General features: G+C 43.9%; 1 long non-coding RNA gene across 1 annotated transcript; it reads right to left on the reverse strand.

The window, feature by feature from the left end:
* Nucleotides 1-3,055: 3,055 nt before the first annotated feature.
* On the reverse strand, nucleotides 3,056-17,045 carry LOC129381081 (uncharacterized). The gene is made up of 2 exons (XR_008609308.2): nucleotides 16,842-17,045; nucleotides 3,056-3,651 (listed from the first exon to the last, which is right to left on the reverse strand). It is a non-coding gene; the product is annotated as an uncharacterized lncRNA (long non-coding RNA).
* Nucleotides 17,046-17,597: the final 552 nt, after the last annotated feature.

Below are 17,597 nucleotides of genomic sequence, written 5' to 3' on the forward strand. Positions count from 1 at the left end.
TAACTTCTGCTGTGTGTCTAAGAATAAATTATGATTTTCTAACGAAAACCCACTAACCCCCTGTTTTATGAAATTGACTTTATAGTTTCTCAATAAACCGCAATGGGATGAGGCAAGCTGCATAAGTTACAAGATTTATCTGAAATTTAGTTTGACTAGATGCTGCGAGAAATGTTTTGAAAGCAGTAGCAAACAAGCGCCTTCAAGTTTCTGTTTTTTATTCTAAACGTTTTCTGGTTTCATGTTGTGCTTTTTTTCGCTGAGTGAGTTTTCTGCTTGTATGCAGAAAAGGAACGCTCAACATCCACTGAAGTTGGGGGCACGTATTTGTACTTCGAGACATTTAATGATCCAACACCCTCTGGAATTCCAGAATGTTCACCAATCAGAACCTTTGACAATTCATTCAGTACCAAAAACTATATTTCTTCTGAGACAGATTGAAGTTTTGAACTGTAGCTATCAGAAACAGGTCCGTTATGGATGGTGGTGAATCTTTCCAGAACGTCCAAAGTGAACCCCACATTCCGTGTCAGAGTTGCAGCCGAGCATTCAAGTTTCTCAATGATGCCAGCTAAAAATGTGAGTTGAGCGCACAAGTATGCTAAGTCACATTTAAGTGCTTTCTCAAATAGTGCAGTTTGAGTCCTTCTCAGCAATGCTCTCATCTCCTGCAAAGCTGTTAGTAACAGTCTTTACGCCAGCAAAATGTTTGTGGTAATAACGGCCTTCAGCCAAGTTTCCCAGTGGGTAATAAAATCATGAAGAAAAAACATTTGAAAATCAAATATAGGCAACAACATTGAAATAGGTATTTATAGGCACAATAAAAGTGCCACTAAAGTATTTCTAGAGCCATAGTTTATGCTTATATGTTAAATAGGCCCCATAATAATGTATGGAAAAAAATAGGCATTTTGCCTAAAGTTCCAGTCTCTACTTGTACATAATTGACTTGTTTTATGAATGAAGGCTAAACCCCATGAGCGCGATTTTGTGTGCGACAGCGACGAGCGATGGCTTCGAGCGACGGATCGGGCCGTCGCGTGAACAGATCGCTCTGTCTTGTCGCGCGATCGCTCGGTTCTGCAAATCTAGAATTCGTCGCTGGTCGCCCGAAAGTGCTATGAGCGACTAGCCAATAGCGCGAAGCCGGAACTGGATGTACATAACTCAAGTACTTCCGATTGTCGCACGGAACGAGCAAACGATTGAATTTTTATATATGCAAGGATAAGAACCTACTGCAAGACTTTCAGAAATACTTTATGCTGCTTTTTACAGTAAAACACATCAACTTAAGTTAATAAAGCACGCGTCACGTTAGTTTCGGCGCCTATATTGCTGCCCTCATACCAGCAACACTGGGGAGACGTCGCTGGAAGTCGTCGCTCGCATGGGGTACAACTTGTAGGCGACGAGCGAACCCGACAGCCATCTCCATCGCGTCGCTTGTCGCTGTCGCGTGCAAGATCGCTTGCATGGGGTTTATACTTGAATTGTAGCACACCAGACTAGGGTGTAGAAACATTGTGTCAAGATGCGTGCATTAAGGGTTGCAAATTTCTTTGTCAGTTCTAAGGGTTTCTACCAAAACAGTCAAATAAATTACCATATTAACTTGAATATGGATCAACCCCTATATACTAAACTTACAGAAAAATTTTTAAAAATAATTCAGATATAAATCTACCCATACCTTTTAAGAAAAACGAAAGAGTTTGACATAGCACTTTTATTTACCATAAGCTCGGCTAATAAATCTTGCTAGTCGATGCCACAAGCTACATCATCGTTGGAACTACCAGAGAAGTCCTCCTCATCGGATGCTTCTCAGGTACCCTCGGCACCATGAATACATATCCTTGGTGCTGTCGAGTGCATTGGATGTGCAGCTTTTTTTAAAGCCTGTGTGAATTATCTCCAGACTGGCTTTATAGCAGGCGCAACAGCAAATGTCCGTTAGCTACTTCCTTTCGCTAACTTTGTTGACGAGTATATGTCGAGATTCTTTGGTCACAAATACAGGTCAATAGCTCATTTTTGGGTAACATTTCCGAAAATAAAAAGGTCTACCTATATTCGAATGAGTACGATGAGTGAAAACATGCTGTTTGAATAGCAACTCTTCCTTTTGTTAAGCAGCCAAGCACTGCTCAGCCCCATTTTGCCTTCTTCTTTAATGTGAGATGTTTTATCAAATAGCTGTGCAGTAAATCATTTTGTCCAATTAGTGTTTTTACATTATGAACTTTTTCTGTCATCCAGAACATTATGTCGCAAAATAAACTGCATTGTTGAAAGCAACCAGGTAGTATCCGTGGTATGCAGACTGCTCAGCAGGAAATTCGCTTGTTACAGTGAATTGCCTTATCTTATGTTCACAGTAACCGTGAATGGTTTGCTTATACAAGTTTGCCTTTACATAGGCTCTTGGCAAGAAAGACAACACAAATCACACAAGTGTTTGTGCTGGTAAATCTGATGAGCACTGTGTCTTGCTATGTTATGCTACTTACCGTATATACTAGTGTAGTGTCGCACTTTTTTCTAGAATCTTGGCTGGATGCGGCTTTTACACGAATCAGGCCGATGACGGCCCGCTATAGGTTTTTACTGTTTTTGCAACTGTAGCAGAGGGTAAGAGAGGTGCAAATGACATAATGCTACAGTAAACGATCTCGGATGCCGGCCCATCGTCCCTGACCAGCATTGACCCAAACAGGGCTCCCTTCTATAGAGGCGAAATGGCACCGATCTGACTGGAAACACTGCTAACACAGCCGAGACAACGCGCCAGACAAAGAAATAATGGCACGACAGCGCTGGCCTAAGTGGTGCCGATGGGAAAGCCGCAATAGAACTAACTTTGCTTCCTAGCGGCACGTTTCGATTATTTTCCCGAAATTTTGCTGTCCAAAGTGGGGGTGTGGCCCTTACATGAGTATATGCAGTAATCACACCAGAGATTATTCGAGCAGAGTTTTGAAGCCTTAAAGATTGACACTGTCTGAGACTCTGGTGTACAGTGGAAAGATGAAGGAGACGACAGCAGTAATGAACAAGAGGCATTTATAAGTAAATAAAAAGAGAAATCACTAAAGATTACGAAACACAAATGAGCAGCTTCATGCAGAAGTCAAACTGAAAAAAAACAAGAATCCAGTTTACAATGACTGGTATTTAAAAATGATAACACGGTGAGCATGCTACAACATATGCAAATGAAAGGTTACAAGACATATATCTACAGCTACAAGCAAAAGTCAATCTGAACAACACCGTAAGTAACCAATTTACAATGACTAGCATTTAAAAATTATAACGTGGTGAGCATCCTATGGCATTTCATTGCTGATGGTGTGTGGTCCATGTAGCACAAGACGAGGCTAGTTGAGCACCTGCTGCTTCCTCATAGGCTTCTATAGCATACGATGGAGCTGCTGGTGACAAGCTTGGTCATCAAGCTCTGCTGTTGAGGACCACGGTGGACAGCCACAGCACTGAAGCTACGGGTTGGCAGGTGGAGGGCAAGCCAGTACAGTGCTGGTAGAAACTCTCTTTGGCACATGTCCATGGTGCCATCTTGTTTGTACCCCAGAGTACAGATGGAGGAACATCTTCACCTTTCAAAGACCACATCTGCATTGGCTGAATCATGTAAACAGTTTAACAGAAGAAGAATGGAACCAATTGTGTGCCCATTGCAAAGGCAGTATATATTTATTCTGCATTGTTCTGCTATCACATAAAGTATCTCCTAAAGACCTCCACTAGAATTGTTTTGACAAAGAACTCCCTTGCGATGGAAAACATGTTGCAGAACTCAGTGCACTGCCTTATTCACTCAACATAAAGCAGATATGGTGCCCAGACAATGAAATTGCAGTAATCCACATTTCATCTTTGCAGTTGCATTATACTGTCAAATACAATTAAGCATCTGGTGGCAGCGCTGAAATTGGTAGCATCATGAAGCAAGTAGGGGCACTTAAGTTCTGCCACTCACTCCCCACAACAGATGCATGAAACAAGGGTGCTTGGTGTTGCTCCAACAAATCGTTATGTGGTGCTTCGACGCCATCCAGACCTGTGACTCGTGAACTGTTCATGCTTAGAGCTCTCATAAGCTTGATAGGCCTCAAGGGCACTTTGCTCATTAATAATTCGCCACATAATGGCTGGTGTCTTGAGGCTTCGTTTGTCTGGGTAGCATATTAATTACTCTTAGAAAACACACACTGCGTCTGACTGCGCATGTGTAACATACCATTTTCATAACGGAAACAGTCACTGGCCTACCCTTGAAAAATTTTTTTGAACTTCATACCCGGGCCACTCTCGGCCTCAGTTTAACCAAAGCCTTCGACAATGTTCATCACAAAGACATACTAACCCAGCCAAACAAATTAGCAGTTGACTCCAGAGAATACAATTACATCAAAAACTTTTTACATCAAAGACAGGACAGCCACAATCACTGCTGGTGGGGTAACCTCGGAGAGCATTTCACTTGGGAATACAGGGACGCCCCAGAGCTCGGTCCTGTCTCCCTACCTCTTCAACATGGCCACGCTAGGATTGCCAAGCAAGCTATAGCCAAAATCCCTTAACTACAGCATAGCTTATATGCAGACGACGTAACACTCTGGGTAACCGGAGGGAGTGACAGAGAAATCCATGAAACTTTGCAAAGCGCGACGTAGTAGCCACTGAATATGTAACACCTAAAGGGTTTCTTGCTTTCTGCAAAAATCAGAGGTACTACTGTGTAGACCCACCTGCAGAGGGAGGAAACTGTCATCACCCCCTTAAATCACGCTCAGAGCTAACGGACAGGACATCCCAATAGTATCGAGTATCAGGATCCTTAGACTCAGAATACAGGCCAATAACACAACAACAAAGTGATAAAGGCACTAGACTCACAAGTGCATCAAATGACAAGACTCATTTCGCACATCGCCAACAGACACTATGGAATGAATGAAATTAATCTAAGGTTGGTACAGGCTTTTATCATAAGCAGAATAGTATATGTTATACCTCATTCTGCAACTAAAAAGCGATGAACGCACCAAAATTAACCTTATGATCAAGAGAGCCTACAAGCAGGCTCTACACCTCCGAATTATGACCACAGAGGAAAAGTTTGAGGCTCTAGGTATACGCAGTACTCTTGATGAGCTCATAGAAGCCCAAATAATTACCCATCTGGAGCGACTCTCCCAGTCTGCGACGGGGCAACACATTTTCCAATCACTCGGGATTAAGCATACAATTCGGACCAAAGCTGGACATTCCCACAGAGTTAAAAAAACACATACACGTCCCACCATTACCTAAGAACACCCACCCTCCGCACAACCAAGAGCGCAAGCAGGAAAGTGCCAAATCCTTACAAAAACACTTTGCAAAGGCGTGGCCTATGTAGACGCGGCTAAGTATCGTGATCGAAACGCCATGACAGCAGCTGTACTAGATCAACAAAATCAAACTATTGCTGCAAGCTCAGTCATTACGACCTCGCCGGAGGTTGGGGAGGAAGTTGAAATCGCCTTGCCGTACGTCTTCGCCACAGCCATATTCATAGTCAGCGACTCAAAGACAGCCATACGAAATTTCATGAAAGGGCACATTTCACGCAAATCCCTCAAAATTCTGGCCAAGGTACCCGAAACCAGGTACAGATGGACCCAACTTGTTTGGGCATTGGCGCACTCCTGTCTTCCGGGAAACGAAGCTGCTCCCAGTTGCTCACTGGCTGCTTACTCGCCATCCGCGGCCGCACGAAAAGCTCAATTGTGATAAGCAGTTTGAATCCTTCTGCCATTCAGGCAGGGGCCCGCCCGATGGCATCCTACAAGAAAATTCTGCTGCAAGGCAGGGGGCATTACCCCGCCGTTCACAAAAACTTAAGTGAAAAGCAATCGGTAACCTGGCGCCTCTTACTGACTCGCACTTTCCCAAACCCCTTGACGTACAGTCTCCTCTAAATTATGCGCAGGTGGAGCCAATCTTCACCGCTTCATGTGGGTGTGCCCCCTGGTAAGTACAAAAAAAAAAAAAAAAACGCACCAGCTCATTACTTCCCCTTCTCAACACCACCCTAGAGCAGTGCTAGACTACACTGCTCAGCTCAGAACCGAATTTCGAACTCCGGGACGTCCAGGTGGCCTAAGACGCTGCCAGAGCGCAAGGCCTGGCCGCCGCCTGAGGAAGAAGAGGACGGGCACTCCCTCTCCCCTCCTCCCTACTACTACTGCTACTTGGGGGGATGGGGGGGAGTGACACGCACTTGATCGCGGTGGGTGAGGGGCAAAATTAAATAGGTTGGGTAGGCCGCATACGAACAGAATTGGGGAGGGAGGGCTGATGATGATGATGATGTCTGCGGCCACATGCCTTTGAATCGGGAGATCGACGGGCAATACCGGATCGGGCCATACAATAAATGGTAAAAGAAAAAGGAACATATAAAATCTTCTAATGCGCCTCTGCCGGCACATCTACTGTCGCCTTTCCACCTTTCACACAACGCGGCCGCCGCGGCACCTCCCCGCGTCTACTCAACAATAGACCATATACAATAGACCAAAGGCTACACAACAATAGACCATATTCACACTATCAGTCAGGTGATAGAGAAATGTGCGCAATATAACCAACCCTTATATATAGCTTTCATTGATTTGAGCACGAGGTCGCGGGATCGAATCCCGGCCACGGCGGCCGCATTTCGATGGGGGCGAAATGCGAAAACACCCGTGTGCTTAGATTTAGGTGCACGTTAAAGAACCCCAGGTGGTCGAAATTTCCGGAGTCCTCCACTACGGCGTGCCTCATAATCAGAAAGTGGTTTTGGCACGTAAAACCCCATAATTTAGCTTTCATTGATTACGAGAAAGCGTTTGATTCAGTCGAAACCTCAGCAGTCGTGGAGGCATTGCGGAATCAGAGTGTAGACGAGCCGTATGTAAAAATACTGAAAGACACCTATAGCGGCTCCACAGCCACCGTAGTCCTCCATAACGAAAGCAACAAAATCCCAATAAAGGAGGGCGTCAGGCAGGGAGATACGATCTCTCCAATGCTATTCACAGCGTGTTTACAGGAGATATTCAGAGACCTGGATTGAGAAGAATTGGGGATAAGAGATACCTTAGTAATTTGAGATTCGCTGATGATATTGCCTTGCTTAGTAACTCACGGGACCAATTGTAATGCATGCTCACTGACCTGAAGAGGCAAAGCAGAAGGGTGGGTCTGAAAATTAATCTGCAGAAAACTAAAGTAATGTTTAGCAGTCTCAGAAGAGAACAGCAGTTTACGATAGCTAGCGAGGTACTGGAAGTGGTAAGGGAATATATCTACTTAGGACAGGTAGTGACCGCGGATCCGGATCATGAGACTGAAATAATTAGAAGAATAAGAATGGGCTGGGGTGCGGCGTTTGGCAGGCATTCTCAGATCATGAACAGCAGGTTGCCATTATTCCTCAAGAGAAAAGTTTATAACAGCTGTGTCTTACCAGTACTCACGTACGGGGCAGAAACCTGAATGGAGGCTTACGAAAAGGGTTCTACTTAAATTGAGGACGACCCAACGAGCTATGGAAAGAAGAATGATGGGTGTAACGTTAAGGGATAAGAAAATTGAGCAGATTGGGTGAGGGAACAAACGCGTGTTAATGACATCGAAGTTGAAATCAGACATGAAATGACATGTCATGTAAAGACATGTAATGAGGAGGGAAGATAACCGATGGTCATTAAGGGTTACGGACTGTATTCCAAGGGACGGGAAGCGAAGCAGGGGGCGGCAGAAAGTTAGGCGGGCGGATGAGATTAAGAAGTTTTCAGGGACAACATGGCCACAATTAGCACATGACCGGGATATTTGGAGAAGTATGGGAGAGGCCTTTGCCCTGCAGTGGGCGTAACCAGGCTGCTGCTGATGATGGTGATGATTTTCCTGAGAGCGCAGCAAATTACGCAAATTAGCAACTTGATTACTTTACCTTTTAATGAGACCATATTAAAACGTGCGCCAAGAGCATCGCGGTTGCTAACGTGAAAAATTTGACTCATCTCGTCATTAATACCTTTTGTGGCGGTCTCGCGGTACCATACACTGAGCGTGCGCACACCACCTCCGCTTTTGGTGACATACCGAATCTGCGTTTTCACGTGCGAAGCCGCGCTGCGCTTGACGCGGGTGTTTTGAACGGGTTACTGGTTTAAAAGTTAATGTAATTGAATATTTGTGGCGCTCTCGAGAAATCGAGGCTTAGTACCAAATTGGAGGGGGGGTGGTGTCGAGAGCTACCTAGAAAAAAAAAAAAAAAAGCGGTAAACATAGTTTCTGTGCCAGGCAAGGAGAAGCACTCTTCCTTCCTGGAGCCGTTTCGTGGACGTGCAGGCTCTTGACCCAGCCGCTTGTAAAATATAAATTGTGCAACTCAAGAGACTTAAATGCATTGCGAAAAAGAAGAGAAACGCGCCGGAATCAAATCGGGGAACTCGCACTCACGTTACCTAACTGCTTGTCCATAGTGAAACGATCTTAACTCACGAGTAGGTTTATATATGTGTACGTTTATGCCCGATTTTGCGACTGCGTCATGATAATTAACGGCTATTTCGCAACAACATTTTGGCCGTTTCGAGACGCACTGTTACACGCTAATTTCGCCAAAACCGGTTCTACGATCTTCAAACATCCTCAAGACATTCCAATTTACACCACAGTTCCTTTAATTGGGTTCTTTTTCTGCGTTGAAAAAATGGCTTATAACTTGGCCTACGATATATATATATATTAGTCATATCATAAGAAGCCAACAAACATTGACACCAAGGACAACATAGGTTCTTGTGTTGTCAATGTTTGTTGGCGTCTTATGATATGACTAATAAAAATCGGTCCCCTCGGTTAACCCCCTTCTTCTCGTGTGTGTGTGTGTGTGTGCGTGTGTGCGTGCGTGCGTGCGGATCTTGAATTAGCGATGAAGAAAGTGCAAACTCAGTATACTGTAGTGATGGGCGACTTCAATACAAAAGTGGCGGAAAAGCAGGCTAGTGAACAAGCAATTGGCAACTACGGCGTCGATTCTAGGAATGCTAGAGGGATGCTGGTAGAATTTGCAGAAAGGAATGGGCTTCGAATAATGAACACCTTTTTCAGGAAGCGCAGCAACAGAAAGTGGACCTGGAAACGCCCTAATGGTGAAACAAGAAATAAAATTGAATTCATACTTTCTGCCGATCCCAGCATAGTGCAGGATGTAGAATTGATAGGAAGGGTATAGCACTTGTCATAGGGCAAACCAAGGTGTATGCACTGAAAGATAAGCAGGATAATAGCATCAGGAATCTCGAAGATATAGTAAAAGAAGCGGAAGAATTCTATACTGACCTGTACAGTACACAGAGGAGTCAGGATACCTCCATTAGAAACAGTAATGAACAGGATGCAGGAACTCCTGCTATAACTAGCGATGAGGTCAAAAGGGCCTTGCGAGACATGAAACGAGGAAAAACGGCAGGAGAAGATGTAATAACAGTCGATTTAATCAAATATGGAGGAGACAGAATGCTTAGAAACCTGGCGGCTCCTTATACGAAGTGTCTATCGACAGCAAGGCTCCCAGAAACCATGGCAGAGTGTGTAAGCGCGACTGTGCGAGGACGTAGGAAGAGACAGATACACAGACACAGCGCTTCTGTGTCTGTGTATCTGTTTCTTTCTACATCCTCGTACAGTAGCGCTTATACACTCTACCATGGATTCTAACCAACTAGCCCGCCAACGTGTTTTAACCAGGTTCCAGAAAACTGGAAGAATGCAAACATTATACTGATCCACATAATGGGAGACGGTAAAGAAGTGAAATATTATACGGCCATTAGCTTAGTCCCACTATTAAATAAAATATTTAACAAAATAATCTCCAATAGAATAAGGGCACACTGGACTTTAGTCAACCAAGGGAACACGCTGGCTTCAGGAAGGGATACCCTACAATGGATCACATCCATGTCATTAATCAGATTATCGAGAAATCAGCAGAGTAGAATAAGCCTCTTTATATGGCTTTCATATATTACGAAAAGGCATTTGATTCAGTAGAGATACCAGCAGTCATAGAGGCATTACGTAATCAAGGAGTACAGAACGCTTATGTAAATACCTTGGAAAATATCTACAGAGGTTCTACAGCTACCTTAATTCTACACAAGAGAAGCGGGAAGATACCTATAAAGAAATGGGTCAGACAGGGAGACACAATCTCTCCAATGCTATTCACTGCGTGCTTGGGAGAAGCATTGGAAGAAGCAAACTGGGAAGGCTTAGGAGCAAATTTCAACGGTGAATATCTCAGCAACCGATGGCATTGTTCTATTAAGCAGCAATGCGGACGAGTTACAACAAGTGATTGAGGACCTTAACAGAGAAAGTGTACGAGTGGGTTGGAAAATTAATATGCGGAAGACAAATATAATGATGAATAGCCGGGCAAGGGAACATGAGTTCAAGATCGCTAGTCAGCCTCTAGAGTCTCTGAAGGAGTACGTTTACTTAGGTCAAATAATCACAGGGAACCCTGATCATGAGAAGAAAATTCATAGAAGAATAAAAATGGGTTGTATCGCATACGGCAGACATTGTCAGCTCCTGACCGGAAGCTTACCATTATCATTGAAAAGGAAGTTGTACAACCATTGCCTTTTACCAGTGCTGACATATGGGGCAGAGACTTGGAGACTGACAAACAAGCTTGAGAACAAGTTAAGGACCCCGCAAAGAGCGATGGAACGAAGACTGCTAGGCATAACGAATTAAGAGACAGAAAGAGAGCGGTTTGGATCAGAGAGCAAACAGGTATAGACGATATTCTAATTGACATCAAGAGAAAAAGAAAATGGAGCTGGGCAGGTCATGTAATGCACCGGTTAGATAACCGTTGGACCATTAGGGTTACAGAATGGGTACAAAGAGAAGGGAAACGGAGTCGAGGACGGCAGAAGTCTAGGTGGAGCGATGAAATTAGGAAATTCGCGGCGCTATAGTTGGAATCATTGGAGATCGCAGAAAGAGGCCGTCGTCTCCTGCAGTGGACATAAAACAGGCTGATGATATATATATATATATATATATATATATATATATATATATATATATATATATATATATATATATAATGCTTACGTACTTCAAACATTGCATACAACTTGTAACAACTACGTTTTAGGACGCAACAAGCGGTATACCGGTTATGCGCATGTTCAGTTACGGGATCGTTGTCTTTGTGCACGTTTTAGAAATTCTTGTCGCCAGCTGGTGGCACTAGGTGGGCTGCAGGGCTTAGTCTTCCTAGAGTTACTGTATATGCTACCACAGATGTGGTAGCATATACAGTAACTCTAAGTCTTCCTTCAGTGGAGGGGGGGGGAGCTCATGTAGGGCGGCGCGCAGTGCCAGGGTGCGGCAGACACACTCATATATATATATATATATATATATATATATATATATATATATATATATGTGTGTGTGTGTGTGTGTGTGTGTGTGTGCACGAGAAGGGACAATGAGGGTCTCGAATCTGCTAATCACGACCATAAAAAGCTGACGCACAATGAAGCCAAGCAAAGCTTAGATGAACTCAGCTGCTGTGGTTGGAACTGAAACCTAAAAAGGAACGAAGAAAGGGAGGTGAATGGGGACGAAGATATAACATCATGTTATCTGTTATCTGTAGTTATAGAAGAGCGTAAGTAGGCGTCTTGGGATCATCGAGAAGCCAAAAATTATCGATTACACGAAGAAGAGGTGCTCTCTAGAGGGAAAAAGTACCGAGAAAAGAAAAAAAAAAGGGGGGGGGGGGCTGGCGCGTGAGCTGGTGCAAAAGAAAATTAAATTCACAAGTGAACGTTGGATGCATAACATCCTCAAAAGAGACAAAGGTGCACCGAAAGGATCCTGGAATGATGTAATATTCAGAGCCCCAACTAAAGATTCACCAACGGCTATAAGGGATGAAGACGGTAACATCTTCGAAGGAGACGATGCGCTGCGGTACATCACAGACGTTATTAGGGATAACTTCGGTACGACAGAAAGCGTAGTTCGGATTTAAACAGATCCAGCAACAACAGATGAGCCTGATAGATAAAAATTTAGCACAGAAATCTTTTACTGGCAAAAAGCAGAAGAAAATGTCCCTAATAACACGCCCGCCGTACCCGATGAAATCCCAATACAGCTAAACAAATATCTGGGTGCAAAGAGCAAATCACTGGCGACGAATACCATAGAGCAAGTGATTAAAACGAAGACGATTCCGTTTGGATGGCGGAAAAGCAAGGTGAACTTCATCTACAAAGGCAAAGGTGATAAGGATAAGACAAGCTCGTACAGGCCAGTTACAGTAACGTCAGTGATATACTCTATGCAAGGTGTTCTTTCTTAGACCATATACATATATATTTTTTCTTTTAAGAAAGGCTACACGCGTAGAGAACGTGGCGCCTTTGCAAAGGAGTTCCTAGGCGATGTGGTCACATTTTGCCGCTGATTACGTGAGCTTCGGGATGATAAAAACTTAAAATTGACAGTCACTGGCGTAAGCCAAAGAAGGTAAAGGCGAAAGCGTGCGCGCTCAAGAGACATTCATTAAATTTCTTGACGTTCTCATTCGAATGCGTTGTTAGTTCTTATTACTTGTCTTCCCCCACCAAAGGTCGAGGGTTCGAGTACCTTAATTAACTTCGCCTTAACACCAAATGTCGTGGGTTCAACTCCGACATTAGCTCGAGGGTTCGACTCCCACCGAAGGTCGTGGTTTCGAGTGCCTGAATTAACTCTATCTTAATGAAATTGTGTAAGGGGGGGGGGGGGGGGCATGATGAGGGGCATCGCAGCCAGCTATGGAAGAAGACGACGACGAACGCGCGAGCAGTGGCACGCTCACATGACTTTTTGGCGAGCTCACTTGACTCTCTGTACCGCAAGCCGCGTTTTCAAGGCCACCGTTTGATGAGGCATTTAAGGCTTTCGCCTCAATAACACATTTTCATTAATTAACGTGTTTATTAGTGCCTTAGGGCCAGTTTCTTAAATAGCAAACTTGGAAGCAGTGGCATTTTAACATGACCTCACTTTTTTTTTGAAAACTTTAAAGTCGCTCGTAATTCAAAATAGGAGAGTGTTTAATTGGGCTCTTGAAACAACCTTGCGGGTCATCGCCCGTGCTTGCGTCGGCGGTTACGTAAATTTGTCGTCAGGAGATTGGAATAAAGACATAATGGAATAAATTTGCGTTATATATCACTCTTAAAAAATTTACACTCTTTGGGTCTTATCTTGTCCCACAACCATTATCGTCATCCATCTTGACCGCATTTCCTTTCTTTAACGCTGCGAGCCCGGTACTTCCAAGTCAGGAACGGCTTGCGCGTTATCAGCGTGATACAGCATTCTCGACAGGAGAGTAGCAAGCGCCGAATTTTCAAGAAAGGAAACGCAAGCAAGGCAGATGACGATTATTGTTGCGGGACAAATATTCCTGTAGCTCTCGATGTTCGTATACGTCGCTGTAGGCTAGATATGGAATGCATGTAATGTTGTAGTGCACGAAGCACAATTGAATTGCTAAGAATGTAATAAGGAAAGGAAACGGGCTGGTGAATTCACCCTTTCAGTTTGTCAGCTACAAGAAAAACCGGTTTAAACACAATAACAGCAAAGAATCTGTAATATGCGCTCTGCGTTCTGTTGATGCTTTCCATGCCCCTGTCTGCTTACTATAGATTTAAATGTAGAGGATTGCAGGCAGTTGCTTAATGCACGAAATTAGCGTTTTAAAAGTACTGTCACGACATTTTCAACTTTTCATCTGCATCTCACGTGGCGTTTTCTACACTTCAGTTCACAACATAACGGTTTGTTTTATAGATCCGCCTGTTATACGTTGATATTACCTACTTGTGATCTTGAACAGGCGTAGTTTGCAATATGACATCACTTTTTGTTGCGCAGTCACGAAGTTCTCAACCTGATCCTTCATTTCTTGAAATTTTACAATATTCCTAAAAAAAGAAAAGGAACACGCCTTGACAGCTCAAACTAAAATTTCGATTTCGTTGCTCACAAGAGTTAAAATGTTTCTCTTAATTGCAACAAATTTAATTCAAATCATTGTCCTGATCGCTTAATTCCATCGGAATGCGGCCGCGGATCGAGCCTGGGACCTCGTGCTGAGCAGCAGGAAGGACACAGAGGACCGACGACGGAGGACATCGATGAAAACGACGCATTGAACAATGCTTTGGAAACGTCTGTATTCATTGTTTGGAGAGATGGAATCTCTTTAGTGGAAGGCAGATATTTTTTTGTCGGCGTGTATATGACCGCTGACATGCGACTGTGTATAGGAAGGGGATTTGAATAATTCTACAGGGGTGCGTAAAAAGAAAAAGAAAACATAAAAGAAAATGTGCGAGTAAACATGATAATGATATTTACAGGTGAGACGATGGCGAAAAATTCAGGCCTTTCTATGTCATGAAGTGAGCCTTAGTAAAGCTTTCTGAGTAGGCCATTTTCTAAGAGCTATCGGAAGAATTAATCCAAGTCCCGCCGCTATTTTGAAAGGCAGGGCATAGGACCAGTGGCGTAGCGAGGAAATTATTTCGAGGGAGGTTGGTGGGCCGGGCGGGTGCTGTCGCATGTCGTTTCATGCCGAATATCGCTGGTATACATAAATTGTGGAGGGAGGTACGTATTTGGTGCGCCTCCCCTTGGTTAAACCCCTACATAGGACCTAAGATGCCACGTAACGTTAGCAGAGCGTGACAAATCATGTCCATTTGGCCCTTAAGACAATATCTCTCGTCGCGGTACATGTGGGTCATTCAAGTGATATGTTTAGAACGACAGAAAGTTTAGGTAGGGATTCAGGGTAGAAAAAAAAAAAAGAAAGGGCGTTTCGGTTGTGTGTGTCTGCACGCCTACATTTTTCTAAACGTGAAGTAATTTATGTTCCACTGCTTCTAATTATAAACTGCCACAGTTTTCGCAGTACGAATCGGTGGTAAGCCTCGCAACACAGATAACTGTTCGAACGCGTGAATGCTACGTTCAGGTGAAGCCGATGATATAATGTATCTTGCCGACGAGGAAGTAGCCCTGGAATTTTTTATCTTACTACGGGGTCCAGCGATTCGCAGGAAGCTGTCTTGGTAAAGCGGCAGGCTTCTGAGATGATCCCTCAGAAGCCTGCCCCAATGATAATTTGAAGTACCTCTAGAAAATAGTTTAGAGCATGGCAGCTTGGCCTTCGTGATCCCGTGCGTCGCTATTTCGGGCGCCAAGACTGTAGAGTCAACTGCGGTTTCTCCTCCCGTTTTGCAGGTACGGGGGAGAGGGGAGAGAGAGGGAGCGCATTCATGCACCCTATGTGCAGGCCTTCGTGCATCTCACTCTCCACGTTCGCGCGCAGTGACGTTGCGTGTGTTTTGGGCTAAGTTCTCCTCGGAGTGCTGCAGACCTTCGGACTGACTGAAAATGACATCACATGCTTTCCTAAGGTCTAATTGGCTGAAGATGATGTCACCTGCCTCCTAACATCGGATTGTAGGAAGATAACGTGACCGGGAACACGGAAGGGTTATAAGACGAGACGGTCACTTTGTTGAAAGAACAGCAGCTTGAACTCGAACGGAACTTCTTATCGCCATTTCTATGTTCTTATAAATAATGTAAAAACAAACGTTGTCTTTTAAAACGTCCTGGTTGTCGGGCCAATGCCTACTATCCTTACTCCACCACGGTGTATGAACTTCCCACGTCTACGAAACCCTGGTCGCAACACTGCGAATACAGTCATCGACTATGGGACCTCCTTCTGTATATTATTGTTCTTTATAACCTATAATCTATTATGAATAAATCAATTCAATTCAGTTCAATACAAGCACTGTCATTGCAGTATACCGAAAACTTGGCATCGGATATCACGGCCGCATTCTTCAAGTTTATTCACATTTGCACATCCAAAGCTTCGTTGCAGTTGGAAAGCGCTTTCGTTGCAGTTGGAAAGCACTTCATAAAAACATACATATCCGTTCCTGACCTGTTTGACTATCATGTGCGAGCCACAGCGCCATACCCAGTTGTACTAACATTTATTTGTGCTACGTTCCATCGGCTTTCATTACTTACCACCAACTACGCCCACACTTTTATAACGTTAGTGAACATTAGGCTCGAAAATGTGCGTCAAAGCCCTAAGTTAAACTATAATTTCCATAGCTTTAAGTTTTTCCTGGCATTCACATGAAGTTGTCAGCTGCTTGAAACTCAGGTAAGTCTCTTTCTTTATAAGTGTCATTTCACAAACAGCAAAATACACCTGTGTATCTTGGTGTACGCTATCATACCAACTACACATGCAATCGATACTGCAAATCTCATTACACCGTTCATTAGACACGTTTTACAATTGTTAGCACCAGTTTATGCAGGAAACTCAAGCTTCCACAGCGTACGTGCGTGCACATCAACAAAGTGATAGCTATATCGGTACTGTACAAAATATTTACTAAACGAATATGCCAGGTGGAAATGCGATTTGAAGCGGCGGGCGCCGGCAGCAAATCTGCTGAGTGCCCAAAACTTTAACAGCCTGAAGAAGAACAGCAATTACAAAAGCAAAAAAACACTTGAGGACGGTGCCTCGATGCGCTGGAACAAAGGCATGCAGAACGCCACGCCCAAGGAGGTTTTTAAAGAAAATCTTTTTAACCTCCTTGGCCACAACGGCCACGCCACCGCACCTGAAAGCAACTGAAAACCTCAGAACCATCGACGGGAAGTGATGTGTTCCCTGCAATCACGAGCTATTCAGTTTCATTACAAGGCTCGAACACTACGCAAATTTTCACTGTCAACTATTTTCACTTTTACCAGAGTCCTTTAACCTGCTTGCATCGTGTTCGGTAAGCTAAAATCGTAGGCTGGCAGCGGAGGGGCAACGGATATAAGCGAGGCGCCACCATAGCATTCGGTAAAACAGAGAGGTACCGCGTACAACGCCGAATCATGTCTCACTAAAACTTTTTAGGCCAAATATTCACTCGATTGCTGCACGGTTGCTGCACCATTGTTGGGCTAGGACTGCTCTCGCGCATAATGCGGTCAGTTATTCTTGAATGTGGCAGAACGCGACTACAGCGCCACTTTTTGTAATAAATGAAAGCACTTGAACAAACGTTGAATTCTAATAAAATGCACTAGGTCCAGGAGCGCTGGCATCGCTTAAAGGAAGTTGTTGCTCCATTTGGACGAATGCTCGCAGGTGACCTGGGTTACGACCGTTACGACTGAACACAGCTAAAAGCGATTAAAAAGCCACATTTTGTAACAAACGAAATAATTTGTCACGATAAAGATACAAGGTTATTTTTTATGAATGAATAAAGCGCTGACATTAATCTTTTGAGATTTTTACCATACTTGATCACCAGTTCGAGTTTGCGAAAAGACTCCTGGGAAATGAACGCGGCGCTAGGATAGTATTCGGGCCACTTGAG

The sequence above is a fragment of the Dermacentor andersoni genome, chromosome 1 (assembly GCF_023375885.2).
Source record: "Dermacentor andersoni chromosome 1, qqDerAnde1_hic_scaffold, whole genome shotgun sequence".
NCBI lineage: Eukaryota > Metazoa > Arthropoda > Arachnida > Ixodida > Ixodidae > Dermacentor > Dermacentor andersoni.